At 41.1% G+C, this 14,538-nt stretch overlaps 1 long non-coding RNA gene across 2 annotated transcripts in view; it reads left to right on the forward strand.

Annotated features, from left to right (window-relative positions):
* Positions 1–14,538, forward strand: part of LOC148054987 (uncharacterized) — a 55,149-nt gene that overhangs the window by 2,071 nt on the left and 38,540 nt on the right. For both annotated transcript variants that reach the window (XR_015706078.1, XR_015706079.1), the window contains exon 3: positions 57–221. This is a non-coding gene — a long non-coding RNA (uncharacterized LOC148054987). The remainder of the gene's footprint in view (positions 1–56; positions 222–14,538) is intronic.

Genomic DNA, 14,538 nt, shown 5'->3' on the forward strand with positions numbered 1-14,538 from the left:
GCTTGTTTTCTGCCAAATAAGTGAGTTCTATGCTGATTTGCCCCCCTCTTTTGCAGCTGTCACTGCAGGGTATGAGGTTTCTTTGGCTGTTTGTCAAAAATTATATCCTACATCTTCTTGATCAGCTTTTCATGTATCCTGAGATGTTACTTTTGGAGCTGCAAGAGGAGTGACTGTTGAAAAGATTGTTTTGGTCTCCAGAACACTTGCTATTGGATGAGGTATGACAAATGCTAGGGATGGGTGTCTGTGTGGGTAAAAAATGGGTGCTTTGTTGCAGGTAGTTTTGCTTTCATGAGCAGTGAATTCATAGTAACAAGCTGAAGGCAAAGGGCATGCTATAATGTGTGTAAATACATACAAGAAACTCTTCAGTCTCCTCAGAAGTTTTATCTTGTTGCTCACAGGGAGAGAGTTGATGGGGATGAAGGAAGCACAAGTGGAAGTCCTGTTGTTAATGGACCACATCACCTGAAAGTATTTGCCCCTAATAGTACTGGTAACTGAAGCTCAGTGGGGAGTGTTCTTACCAAATAGTTGATTACTCTTTGCACAGAGAAACCACAAGAGTATTAGCTCTTTTGGAAGGTGGTAGTTGAAGAGCTCAGTCACTGTTGTGGTTAATAGTATAACTGTATCTTTAGTCAAGAAACAGGCTGATTAAGTTGCACTAGGTGTCACGGTTGAGATAGCTATAACTTAAGGGCTGTGCTATTGAGAGAAAAATGAAACTGGATGTAAACTTGTGTACCGACTGTTCCGATCCCCAGAAATAAAATGAAATTACTTGGCTTTCTGTTGGAAATAGATTAGCTTCTGGTGGTGACTTAAGAATGTAACAGGACTTCTGACAATCCACAGATGTAAGGTTTTGCATGTGGCAGATTTGTTTGATTCTTTGGCCTTTTTTGTTTACTTAAAAGCAACTTGCCATCTATGTAGCCCTGCTTTCAGCCAGCTGCTGTGGCCTTAGTCTGCTCCAGTGTGGGCAATGTGACAGAGCTCCTTCTCTTAGAACTTGAGAGTCTGAGTTCAGTGGAGTTGCTCTTCCCTCTTAATTCTTGCTTTCTTCTTGTAAGTACTGAGCTGAATGTTCTATGTAAATCTAGTAAAAAATAGTGAGGCTGTTCTTTCTAGCTCTCCAGACTATCTGCATTGTTTGTAGGAGTTATAAAGTGGGAAATTTCCAAATGCTTGGTTTAACAATGTATTCTTCTGTGTGATAAGCTTATGCCCTTGCTTTGCAGTTTACAGTTTGAATACAGATTAGTCATTTTTGCAGAGCTTTTAGTGAAGTTGTGGTCCTTTAGAAAACTAGAGAGGCATGCTGCATGCAATTTTCTGCTCCCTTTGACTGAAACTGCAACAAATATGTAAAAGTCTTTACATAGACTTTGAGAACAGGCTGAAATGGCTGATAGAATGGCCTTTTCCTATGGACTGCCTTCCTGCAGTGAGGGAATTTAGGTTTTGTAACAAATAAGTGGTTGAAGTGCTTGCTGGATCTATGGCTCTTGCTGGAGAGTTGCGGCCTCTTCTGGGACACAGCTGTTATGCCTTGCTTTTTGTGCCTCAGGCTGTAGAACAATGGCTGAATGCTAAAACTTGCTGCTAGTTGAAGGCTTTTAAATGCATGATTGGTAGGTGACTGACCATGGAATTGTATTTCTAGTACTAAATATTTGGAGACCTGGTGAGGTATTGTACAAATGATTTGATGTTTGTCTTGCCACACAAGATCATTTAATAGGGCAATTACTGGGCAAAGTATACACTGGAGAGCAGTTGCAACTATGTAGAAACCTTGTGTTAATAAGTACTCCTTTTTCTTTAAGCTTGCAGAGACAAGAACCACTTTGCTGAGAAAGCTTGTAACGTACTGCAAGCTGAAGTGCTAGGGATGTTGAACTCCTTATAGTTCATGACCACTTTTTCCTCTACGTTAGCAGCTTTGATTATGAATATCATACTATGATGGAAGACAGGCAACAATCCCTAGGTTTAGTCTCAGCTAGCTGTAGGAATGCAGTAGAACATGGGAAATACTGGCTATGATAATAAAGGACCATCAAGTTCAAGCTGAGTTTTTTTCTCATCCAGATTGCAGACTTGGAGGGATAGGGGAAACTTTTGGCTTGCCTCTCCTCTGGTTTTACTGTTATGAATTGGAGTGGTTTCTTGGGTTTTTTAGTAGGGTAAGGATGTTGCTATGTTAATACATTAAGGTGTAGGCTAGAATGAAGGTTTTGAAGAGCAGGGTACAAATGTTGGATCATAGGCATACAGTTCAGAATCTCTGTCACGCTGAAACCATTGAACATTTGGTGCTCATACAGCTGTGGAAGCTCTTGCTGGGACAGAAAGCCAGCTGAGGATACCTTCAGAAGACTCCAAACAAAAGACTTCAGAGGGAGCCTTTAATTTTTTTCTTGACCTTTCAGATGCCCCTTAGGAGTCGGAATTTAGGTGCCTGATTTTAGGAACAAAACTTTAATCAAAGTCCTTTAAGCAATGCTAAAGAACAGTGTGTTCATATTGCAGAAGAGCAGCTGTGAATAACTACTTGATTGAGATAAATGTTGCATACAAGTATGGCCTTTATTGACAAATTTTAATTGGCTTTTGAAGGACATGATTATAGGTGTAGACCTATATGTTCTCCTTCAAAGCACTTCATAAGTAAATGCACAAACTACGGAGGCTCTATACCTTAAGCAGCTGTAGTTTCAGTAAATGCACTGTATACTTTGTTCATATGTGAATAGTAATTGAGTCCTGGTCTGCATTTATAGTGCTGAGAGTAATACAACTACCATGATGTATAATAATGCTTAAGAGCTCCAGGGAGGCTCATTTACATGATAGTGAGGGAAATGGTCTTGCCAGGAATAAGAATTAAGAGGCTGGTGTTATGTGAATTACAAAATGGTTTTCAGGTGGGGAAGTCTGAATGAACAAAAGTTGTGGAAAAAAGGTTGTAGACAGGAATTTTAAATGACTGTTAGAAAGATGGCTTGGCTTTTATTTCTTGTTTGACTGACTTGGAATAAGGTGGTTCTCCTGCTCTGTACATACTTGGAAGAGGTAGTAAGTTAGCCTTTAGAGAAATGGGTGCTGCTTCTGTTTCTGAAGATTCTAACCACCTAGTTTTACTGAATGGAAACCCAGGTGCATAATTCCAGTGGGAAATGCAGACTGTTTCTAAGACTTGGTGTGGTCAGCTGGAAAGGAGGAATTTTGTGTAATGAGTTTGCATTGTCTAGGCACAATTTTAGTTTGTACTTGTTTATCAGTTGGATACCTGATTTCTTTTGTGCTGCTTTGATAATCTAAGAGTTTTAGTCTTGTCTTAGTTCAGAGTTGGTGATAAAGGACTTGGCAGCCTTCATAGGCTCATTGATCAACATCTGTGCAAAGTATGTGTCTCAACTGGTGCCAGGTAGGTTATGGCAGAAAGGCAGATGGGAGGAATAAGATGAACAGGCATTCGGTGATAGCCATGAAATGCAGCACAAAAAAGCAAAGTCTTAGCTTGACAGTGTGGTGTGATTTTAGGCTTTCATGTTTTCTTGGTACTTATGCATTCATTTTTTCACCTGTGTCCTGGGCGTTTTCTAAGAAAGTAACTTGGGTGGTTTTGTTCTATCATTTGAGTAGATTATTGTGGAGCACTAGGGGACTTGGAGTTATCTGTCAGATGGCGAATGTGGAATGCCAGTGAAGTGCATCTGACAGAGCACGCTGTGTAGACTAATGCACCTTGTGTTGATTTCTTCTGAAAACAATGAAGGGCAGTAGGAATGGACCAAACACAGGAACCTTGCCTGCGAAGAGGCTGGAAGAGATGAGGAAATGTGCTTAGAGATGCACTTGTGTGTTTGTCTTTCTGTATCAGTTTGCTAATGTATCTTGTGTGAGTGGTGCTCCTTTGTAGAAGACTGGATACAGCTGTTGGGGTATGCATCTGCTGTGCCTGTTCATTTAACTTTAAGATTATTCAGAAATCTGAACTGTTGCCTCTTGGGATAATTTGAGAACAATACAGCAAGTTCATTTTATTTGCCACCACTGCAAAGCAGAAGTGAAGATGTGTGTCCTCTTGGTGCGAATGGGAATTGCTCCGACTGAATGAGCTCATCTGTTTTGCACTGGCAAAAATCTTTGCCTGAAACTTATCAGTGAAACTTGGTGAACTGGACTGGTAGTGTAAGAAGCTCCTTGGGGAGGAGTGATACCTTGTTGAATAAGGGGCAGAGAGTCAAGATGGCTGCATCAGTTACTCTTGAAATTAAGGTGTTTCCTTGTCACTTGATGGGTGTATTAAAAAGAATTTAATGAGTGTGTGGACATTATCTTACTGACCAGTCCATGATATTCCCCACGCTACTATTGAGATACTGTAAATTCATAACTACTTGTCACCTAAAATGTTGAGGCGAGTGCAGAGGGTGAGAGCTGTTTTTTTCCCCCCAAGTACTCCCAAGCTTTACTTAGAATTGGGAGTCTAAGGGTGGGTGTTTACAAATGCCAGTTTTCCAAGGCTGCCTGTGTAGTTGGAGAGAAGCTCCTATAGGAAATGATTTGCTTTGGTCTCTGACTGCAGAGTTTGCAACAATTGGCTTCCTTAGCTGAAGCTAGCCTCTGTGAATGCTCCCAGAGGTGCGCTGAGCAGCTCTGAGTGTCTGGTCCATCATATTCATAAAGCAGGCTGAGATTCTGTGTAAAAGATGCTACTGGAAAGCTAAATATTACTGTTGTCATAAAGTTGATGTTAGTACATCTGTGTGTCCTAGGGGAATGCACTGTGTGAGTGTAAAGTGACTTGGTGGTTTTCCTACCCTTAAAAGACTGCAGCTTTTACAGCTGTGCTATCCTTGTTTATAAAATAAATTGATCCAGCAACATCATAATCTTGAGATTTGACTTGTCTCATTAGCAAGTGACTGGAAGTTGCTGTAGCAAGCCAGTAAAGTAGTGTGAGTACAGGCAGAGGTAGGAATTGCCATCTGGCCTGGCAAGTGGCTGATTCAGAGGCTTATGTGTATGTGTAATGCTGACAGAATACCATGTAGTTTAATCAGGGTTGCTTGCCCACATGCATTTCAACTTTCATGTGTGCTGAGCGTGTTTTACCTGGAAGAACCCCCAAATTTCTTGTTATCAGCATGCATTTGCTACTGAAGAGCAGCAGTTTTTGGAAAGGAAAAGAGCTGTTACCTAAAACACCTTGCAAATGAAAGACCATTAGGAAAAGGAGACTTGAGTTGACAAGTTGTGGGGCAGAGCAGTAACTGAGAAATAAGAGGAAGATATTTAAAGTCTTCACAGAATATTGGTGAGCTTTTTGGTGCTTCATTTCATGCTGTACTTCCACAATGAGAGCTTGCTTCTAATACCATCTGCCACTTACTTCCTGACTTTCCTCTGCCCCTCAAAATAGTTCCAGTTTTTTAGTGGGGTAGTATGTGCAGTGGTGGGAACTGAACAATTGTTCCCAGCAGAATCATTTTGAAATCGGTTGTATCTGTTGTGGCTTATTGTTGAAGTCTTTTCATAGTCGGAAAGCACAGATCTCAAATGTGAGCCACTTCTAAAGCATTGGCTGAGATTTTTAAGATGTTTAAGCGTACCTGTGCATGACTAGTCGGGCAGTAGTCTCCTCTTGATTTCAGTGAGTGGTGAAACCTTCAAACTTGTGGTTCATCTGTGTCCTTTAGTAACCGAAAGCCAGTAAAATATGGCCCGGAGTTTTATGTGGCATGTTCACACAGTGGCAAGTTTTGAGATGCTCTAGTAATCTCAAGATGCCTTTTAAACTCGCGGAGAACTGCAGGGCAGGACCTGATCTGAGGCCTGCTTCTCTGTGCAAGTATTCATTTGAACTGTGAAGATAACTGTTTCGGTATCATCAGGTTCAGCAGCTCAACTGCTCTTCCATGAGGCCATTATTGGAAGGGAGGACTCAAGTGGGCCTGTACCAGTGTTCATTTGACTGTCATCTATTGCCTGAATTGTCAAACCCATCTACCAGAATCTAGACAATATGCAGCCTGATCGATGGCTTTACTGCAGACATGAGGTCAGGGTCTCAAGATTTGTTTGTGGTGGCTGACATCTCATAGCCTTAGATCATTTGAGAAAGCTCGGAGGTCAATTACAGCCTCGCTCTTTGGGAAGAGATGGCTGAAGGATTCTGCCCTTGGTTCTTAGTAGCCCATGCTTGAACTAAGAGATTGTTATTTTGCATTGCAGTGATCAGATGCTTGGTGAGGTCACCTCCTAATGCCTGCTGTCACAAAGCCATTTCATGCTGTTATTCTCTCCCAGTTGAAAGGGGGAGAAAAGAGCAGGCTTAGGCTCACAGCTTGCCAAGGTCTTTGGCTCTTCAGAGGCTGTGACTGAGCAGGTAGCCAGTGATGCAGTCACATGTGCAAATGTTCTAACAGCTTAGAGACTTTAAGCTTTTATCACTCTTCACAGCCACCCATGTCACTCTTAATAAATGTATATCACTGTCATCCTTTTCAATTTTAGTAATGAGAAAATAAATAGCTGAAGGTAATTGAGGGCAACTTTCTCATATTTTCAGAAAGCAGTTGCGGGGGGTTGGGAGGGGAAAGGCATCTTCGTCATCCTGGCTATTTCTGCTGCCTGGTGTAAGCTATACCCTAGGAGAACTGTGTTCTACTCTTGGTGGTTACTAGCAGAAGTGTCACAGGCCATAATCAAACCCTCCCCTCATCCCTAGTAGCTGAATGCTGATGGGGCCCTACCTGAGCTGGTGCTGGAAGAAGAAACAATGAAGATGCTTTGCAGCAACTCCAAGTTTGTTTGGGAGGTATATGTGTTCATGTGCTTTAATGTTGCTAAAATGACACTAAATTGTGTAGCTGAGTATTGGGCTCTTCATTGTATTTTCATGTCTATAAGAGCACTGTGCCATTCAAGGCAGAAAGGTTTCTGGGTTGAATTAGGTACTTCTGCCTTTAAAAAAAAGGAAGGGAATTGTCCTAGCTAGAGCTGTCAACAGTGCTGAAGTCAACACAGGTTAAAAGCTAACAGAATTGCACACTGTAGTTGTACAGTTTGTACTCTGCAAGAATAGCATTAATGGCTGCTTGCCAGCTGTGACACCCTGCCAGACAACTTGCATTACTGGTCTTGGTACATGCTATGACACATGCTAATGCCTATAATGTTGCCTACAAAGGGTAGCAAACAGTAGCCTCCTTGGGAAAAGGAGATGGGAATGCAGAAGGTACTGCTGACAACTCTGAATTGGCTGCTGAGATGAATAAAACAACCCAGGTAATGTTATGTAGAAGTCACTTGTCTTTGTTTAACTTGGGCTGTCATGTATGTAGAGGGACCACATAGGCTAGAATGGTGCTGTTCCCACAGCAGCTTTGTACTTGTGAATTTGGATGCAAATTTTAAGATGGGGCAGAAATGATGATGCTAAGTGCCTTACAGATGAAAAAGCTCAACTATTGCAACCTAACATCTCTAGCAGAGAGCCTGCCAGCCTCTTACACTTTTCTTCTCGGGATTTATGGTGTATTAAGTTGGCTAGGAGATGTAGTGCTGCTGGGGTAGCCAATCCCTGAAATAGGCTTCTGGTGTCAGGCCCAGTCACTTTACAAGTGAACAGCAGTCATTAACATTGCTTTCCTATTGTACTTTAATTGGATTGTACAAACATCCCATAATTTGCAAGGTCTGTTTTCCTACTTGAGTTCTTTCTTTCAGCTCCCTTTTTTGTGTTCTTTTCTGAAACTGTAATACACTGTAATAACAATAATTTAGATCCCTTTTGACCTGATTTCATGATAGCTAAATTCTTACAAGGATTTGCATGAGATGAAACTAGATAGAAATTATGTTCTACATAAATAAGGCCTTTTCTTAGTTGTAACTAAGTTACGGTTAAGGCTACAAGAGAAAAACAATTTTCTAAAAATAATATTAAGGGGCAGACAGCTGTGTATGAACACACTCTGCAACAGTTATGTATGAGTGTCATAGAAGGGCTTTGCACACTTAACATGCGATGGGAAGTAGCACCTAAATCTGTAGTCATTTTTAAAATGTTTTTCAGTGTCTTGCATGAAGTAGTGTTGATAATGAAAATTATGGGTGTACTTGCTCACCACTGTAATGTGAATAGCAGTACATTGAATCCTTGTGCTCTAGGAATGGTATAGAATATACAGGTATAATGTGTGACTAGGGTCAGGCGGTAACAAATGCATTGAATATACCTGGTGTGCAACTCAAATGGGCTGGTGCTTGCATGTGTACAAAATTTGCCAGATAGCTTAAAATAGTGGATGTGTTTATGGATGTAGAGTGAAAGTTGGGCAAAGTGGGTGGCTTCTTCTCAGAGCAGTTTGTTCAACACTGAGTATCTATTATGTGACAATGGACCTGTTGCAAACACAATGATGAGACTTATCTGGGATATGAGCAGTCTGTGCCAGATGGTCCCAGTTTATCTTTCCTGGCTAGCAGCCAGGAGAAATGCTGCATGAGACATAGGTTAGTTTTGCAGCCATGTGAGAGGTGCCTGTACCTTGTCTCTATTTTTGTGCACCAAATCCACACTTCGTGCAAAGCTCTTGAGGTCTGATTCTGAACCAGGGATGCATCTGGGTCTTTATCTGTCAGAAATTATGGATGTCATAGCCAGGCTTGGTTTGCTGGAGAGTTGTGGAGCTCACAGCATGCTCCAGACAGTTTTGATTGTTGTTGATGGTTTGAAGTTCAAGTCCTCTTAAATGGGTTGCTAGAGAGAAGTTTTCTGTAGACTGTGTATGGCCTTCATATTTGTGCAGTGATCTTTGTATTGTGTCTGAAGGGTCACAACATAAAAAGGGAGTAAAAAAGGTAAGGGCTTTATTGTTTTTGAGGGAATGTTTATCTGCTGTGCTGAAGCAGATGTGTCTTAAGCCAAAGGTTCTCTTTGGGACCTTGTATATACTCTTCTTAAATCTGAAAGAATTAATTGATGAAATACTTATTGGGGGCAGGGAATGGTCTGGCAGAAAATAGCCAGTATTGCCTACTACATACTGAAACATGTTCTCTCAAAATGTTGCAAGAGCAAAAATGCCAGTCTCCTTGTTAGCTAGGTCAAGTGATCACAAGTAGTTTCCAGATGCAAATGAAAAACTGCAGATGCTATACCTTCATTATTATTCACACAAACCTGTCTTTCCTTCTGCTCAACATTTAATGGTCCAGTAAGCAGGACAGTAGCATCCTAGGAGGCAGAGTCATCCCAGCCCTCCATTCTTTACGCTCTGTTGAAGTGTTTGTATTAATAGATGGGACAAGGGCTCCTGTCCTGTCTCTTGCTCTCATTAGTATGCATTTAGTTTTTTAACAGAGCTGGCTGATGTGCTTGTTGAACCTTGAAGGATTTGTTCCATGTCAGATGCAAGATGTGAGTATAAACACAAGATATGCCTTAAACTCACAGAATAATTCTCACAGGGATGATGGTGAAAAACAGCTAAAGATATGTTTGTGTCCCTGCCTTGCATACTGGTGGGACAGGCCTTCTCATGGTGTCTTTGCTAGGATGAAGCAGTTACCAGTGTTTTTCAGGTGGAATGGATGATCCATTCTTCAGTCTTCTGGTTTTAGTGGTAATGGAGAGGCCTGCTGTTTGTGATCAGAAGAACAGAAATGGCAAAGCACTGTTGTGGCGGTAAAGAGACTAAAGAACAAAGATCATTTGTAGCAGTTCCTGTGGTTTGTCTTTTTCTATGGTGAGGGAAGAATTGTTCAGTATTGGCAGTGGTGCAGAAGCATGAAAAGAAATTAACCTGAGCACTTTATTGTGCTGATCTTCATCCAAGGATCATAAAACATGATCCAAGGGTGAATTGGTAATAAGTCTGTTTATAGCTAGCTGAGGAACCAAATGTCAGGTGATACTCCTAGGCCTGTGGGGAAAAGAACTGATAATATTGCTAGGTTTGAAGTGAGTGTAAGGACTAGCCTGCTATGTAAGAATAATTTGGTCTCATGTAGTACTTCCCATGTGTCTGCTATTGGTCAAAGCACTGAAGTACTTTGGGAAAAAAATCAAGTCTTAGATAAGGGCTGGCAGGAGGTCTCTTCATTTATAAGGTTTTTCAATAGGAACTGCAGGTCTGGTGAAATGGCTGATCCCTTGTTTTCACTGATCAAATGATTCATGAACTCCTCCCACACAGATCTATGTACCAGTTCATGCATTTGTTTGCAGTGGCTAAAACATGGGTGGCTGAGAAAAACAGCCACTGCAGCAGAGTGAGATAGCTTTTATTTAGACTATATAAAGAAACATTTCTTAGGCAAACCAGTCAGTTGCTATGTGGACAGGCTTTTTAGTTCTGCTATTACCTGAAAATATCTGTTTCTGGTCCATAGCTGCCAAATGGAGGTAATGTGTGCTTAACTCTCTAGGGGTATGTAATATGGATATATCTAGACTTTGCATAATACTTGATTCCACAAGCAGCCTCCTTGAAACCATTGTGATAAGCTGCAGATGACGGCTATGTTCTTTAGGAATCCTGCTTCCTTGGGAAGATTTTGTGATGATGGAAGTGTGTGAGTCCTAGGATGAGCTGACAGAAATATACTAAGCTGGTCTATTTTTCCACTGCCTTGTATGTCTTCCAATACCTTTTGAAAAGGTAGAGCCAGTTGAAATCTTTCTACTGGCAAAAAGAATCAAATAGTTTTGTTAACATCTGTGTTGATCTGGTTGGAAATTATCAGATAACTTCAACACAGTAGAAAATTGCCCCTTTGAGGATAAAATAGCTCAAAGGCCATCAGCATAATGCACCATGCTGAAAGGATCTCTCCCCTTATACTGGTTCTTGGAACACTTTCCTCCCTTTGGTTAAGATGTCTGTCTCTCTAATTATTGCGTATATGTTGCCAGCATAAATATGGGCTAAAAGCTAGCACCTGGCTAGCCTTAGGAATGGCACAAATTAAGGAATATTCCTGTGGGAGTGGATGGAGGAAGTGCTTCATGTGTCCTTAAAATTGTGCTTTGAACTATCCAAATGATCCTTATAATGCATTACTTAGAAAAGTGCTTTGCAAAAAAACCCCATTAAATGTATCTTAATTCTAAGTGCATCTGTTGCTCCTTGCAAATGATTAGCTGTCAGTCATAAATATTGGTTTTGGGGGTTAAAACTTGCTCTAATTAAGAACTGTTTGAGACTAAAACTAGCTGTACTTAATGGAGGCTTAGGGCTTTCAGTCATGCTGTGCTTACCAGGTCAAAAATGTGGTTGACAACATGAAATAGTGCTGTTTTGTGGTGGTGGAGCCTGCAAACCTATGTGTGCTAGAGAGCCCCATGGCTATATGGGCAGGACTGACAGTGGCACCAGCAGGGGAGAGTTTAGAATCTATTAGAACAAAGGCGCAGGAGAAAGTGTTTTTGGTACCGGCTTGATGTTTGTTGCCCTTTTGGAAAGGGAAGAGATTGGCAGGAACATCAAGAAATGGTTTTGTTGCTGAAGCAAAACAGCTGTGGAAACACCAAGGTCAAAATTTCATTTACTTACCTGTTCCTGAAAAGCAAAAAGAAACCTCTCTATCTCTAGAAATAAAAGGGAGACCCCTTTTAGGGTTAAAAAGAAATTGCAAAGTTTTCAGTTGGAGTTTGTTTTGAAAGCTGATCAATTTCTCTTGAAGCATATAAAACTTTGCATTGCAATAACTTCTGTTTGTTGTGGGGGGAAGTATATTCTGACTGTAGGCTTACAGAAAGAAATGTTACTTTGTAATTGGGTTTTGAGACTTGGGTCAGTTTTTATCTATGTACTTCTGCATGGAAGCATGGATGAAACTGCAAACTTGGTATGTTTGGGGACACTTGAAGCAAGATGGCAATGCCACTTCTCTGCCTCTGGTGGTAGACTGTCTTTTGGGGTCTTTACATTTCCTGTTACGATGTAGAGAACGTGGACTAAGAAGAAAATTTCTCCACGGTTGTGATGTGAGGTATAAAGGTTGATGTTCTCTATTCCTGCTTAGTGAACTGTTGTCTTATTTTTTTTTTGTGCAACTTGTTCCTCTTCAATCTTGTCTTTGTTACATTTAGCTAGGAAGTTTTACTGCAAGGAAAGTATGTTTTATGGTAAGCTATTTTCAGAACTACAGAGGTAGAACCTGCTAGCCCAAGTGACAGACTAACTATGTGCTTGAGTTTCTATAGACAAAAAAGGCAGACAAGGAGCTTTGAAGGCTGTGAAAATATAACTGTTTTTAACATTCCAGTCGTAGCAAAATAAGCGTAGGAGATCATGGTATTAGCATGAAGGAATAAGTGTTAGGGGGATGTGGGGAAAGAGGAGTAGCTGTTAATAAAGGATGGGAAAGATGCTGACGCAAGGACTGCAGAGACTAGGCGAATAGAGTGGAATTGGTGATACAAGGAAGACTGCTGGGAAGTTTCACGCTTTTTCAGGAGTGGAAGCCATTCAAGGTGTTATGTAGGGGAAACTCCAGGCTATGAGAGGTAGCCTGAAAGGACCGGACTTCTACCTTCTCAGGCCCGAACTGACTTCTGGGCAAAAGGTTTCTCAGCATGTGTTGTGTGACAGACCTTAAGTGATACCTCTGCTCTACAGGTAGGATTTCCTTGGCAGACCACGTGATTATTAACCAGTTCATCTGTTGGCATCAAGCTGGCTGGAAAACTTATGTGAAATGGAAAATGCTTAAGCAATGGAACTGGAAAGCTGCTTACCCTTAAAGTGAGATAGGCATGTATGTGCTTGGTAGGTTCTGTGCTGAGTAATGCTTCTGAGTGATAGCTTGGTGTTAAAAGCTTCATTTCACATGGCCATGGCACTACATTCTGTAGCTATGTAGTGGAGATGATGGGACTTCTGCGTTCTCACTCTCTTCAAGTTGCCTTACTGGGTTAGAAAGCAAGTCAAAACTTGCAGCTTTTAGGCAGGAAAGGGTTCACTCTGTCAGTCTCAAGTGTGCCAGACAGGCTAATAAGTTCAGTGCTTTTTATATAGGCTTACATACAAAAATCTGTACAATGTAGCCACTGTAAGGACTTGGAGCTCTATAGAACTGTATTTCTTCTTGAGCTGGTAAAGTATAAAGGGAGTAGCTGTCAACAAGCAAGCAGATAGTAGCAAAATAGGTTGCTATAGGAGAGGGACTTTGTTGCTTACCCCTAAGATAAGCCTCTGGTAATGTGAAAGTGTGTTTTACTCTTCATACCTCATTGCTCATTGTCTGGCTGTTGCACTTAACAGATGAAAAAGACAACTAATTTTATTGCTGGGCCTTGTTGTTTGTACTGGGAAGTGAAACAGCTGGGGAGGAAGCTCACTAAGCTTTTCCACACTGTTTCTATGGAAACTGTCAGCTCTCCAGCAGGTTCTCCAAAGGGTGCAAGCTGTGGATGCCTCTGAGTAATTGTTATATTCACATGCTTCTGAACCTTATCCCTGGACACCAGCAGATCTCTGAAATGGTTTCCTAGGTGACTGCATTTTCCATGCTGTGGCCTGTAATAGGCATGTTAGCAATGCTAAGCAGTGCTTTCTGCACCTCTTGCTGCTGTTGATGGAGTATCTGCTGAAGTCTTGAGGCTGTAGATCCCTGTCTGGGGTATTTTCTTCCCAATAGACGTTTTTAATGTCCACAGAACTCCTTGGAGGCTTGATGTGTTCAAAAAGTTCTCTTTATGAATGAAGATGTAAATTAAGGAATTATATCAACATGTTCTGAAAAATAAGAGACACTTTGTAGGAAATCAATTGTAAGTTGATCAACAGTTTCTCTGCTGTGTTAAAAGGGTTAAATGCTTGCCTGAGTACCAGAAGCCTTATTTTGTCATTATGTGTCAAAAATGTTGACAGATACTTGGGACTTTTGTTGGTATGCAACAAATCCTTTCCCCTTTGATCTGATAAACTGCTTTTAGTCTGTTAGTTTTCCTCTGCCAGAGTTGGTGATGTTGTCTGAGTTGCATGGGTTTATGGGGCAATATAGATGTTGGTTCTGAAATATTTGGAGAGATTTTTCTGAACAAAATCACCTTTTGTGATGTTCAGCTGCTGTATGGAACTGCTCAGTTGTTGAATGTGAGCTTGAACATGGAGCAGACTGATAGATGGTCAACAATGCTTGGGCAGAATGAATGCGTGATGCTGTCATCAGTATGAGCTAATACTTCTGCTTTTTTTGACTTCCAAATAGCAATTTGCTGATGGGGCTGGCTATGTGCAGAAATGCAGGGCAAGATCCTAAAGAGGTGACTTTAGATTATGCTAAACACAAAAAAAAAAATCACCAGCATGACTTTTTGCTGTTCATAGGCTGTCTGATATAATTCTCCTGTATGGATAGACTTGTATATTGAAGAGTAGCATCCAGTAGGATAAAAAAAGATGCTTGCAATGAGTATAAACTGAAGTGGAGGGGGAGAAAGTGAAGAGACAGCCGTTTCTATTAAAAATGCAGCAACAACTTAGGGAGGCAGAGTTAGTGGTT

Source organism: Nipponia nippon, unplaced genomic scaffold (genome assembly GCF_047370975.1).
Source record: "Nipponia nippon isolate SJK-2023a ecotype South Korea unplaced genomic scaffold, ASM4737097v1 scaffold_28, whole genome shotgun sequence".
Lineage (NCBI taxonomy): Eukaryota > Metazoa > Chordata > Aves > Pelecaniformes > Threskiornithidae > Nipponia > Nipponia nippon.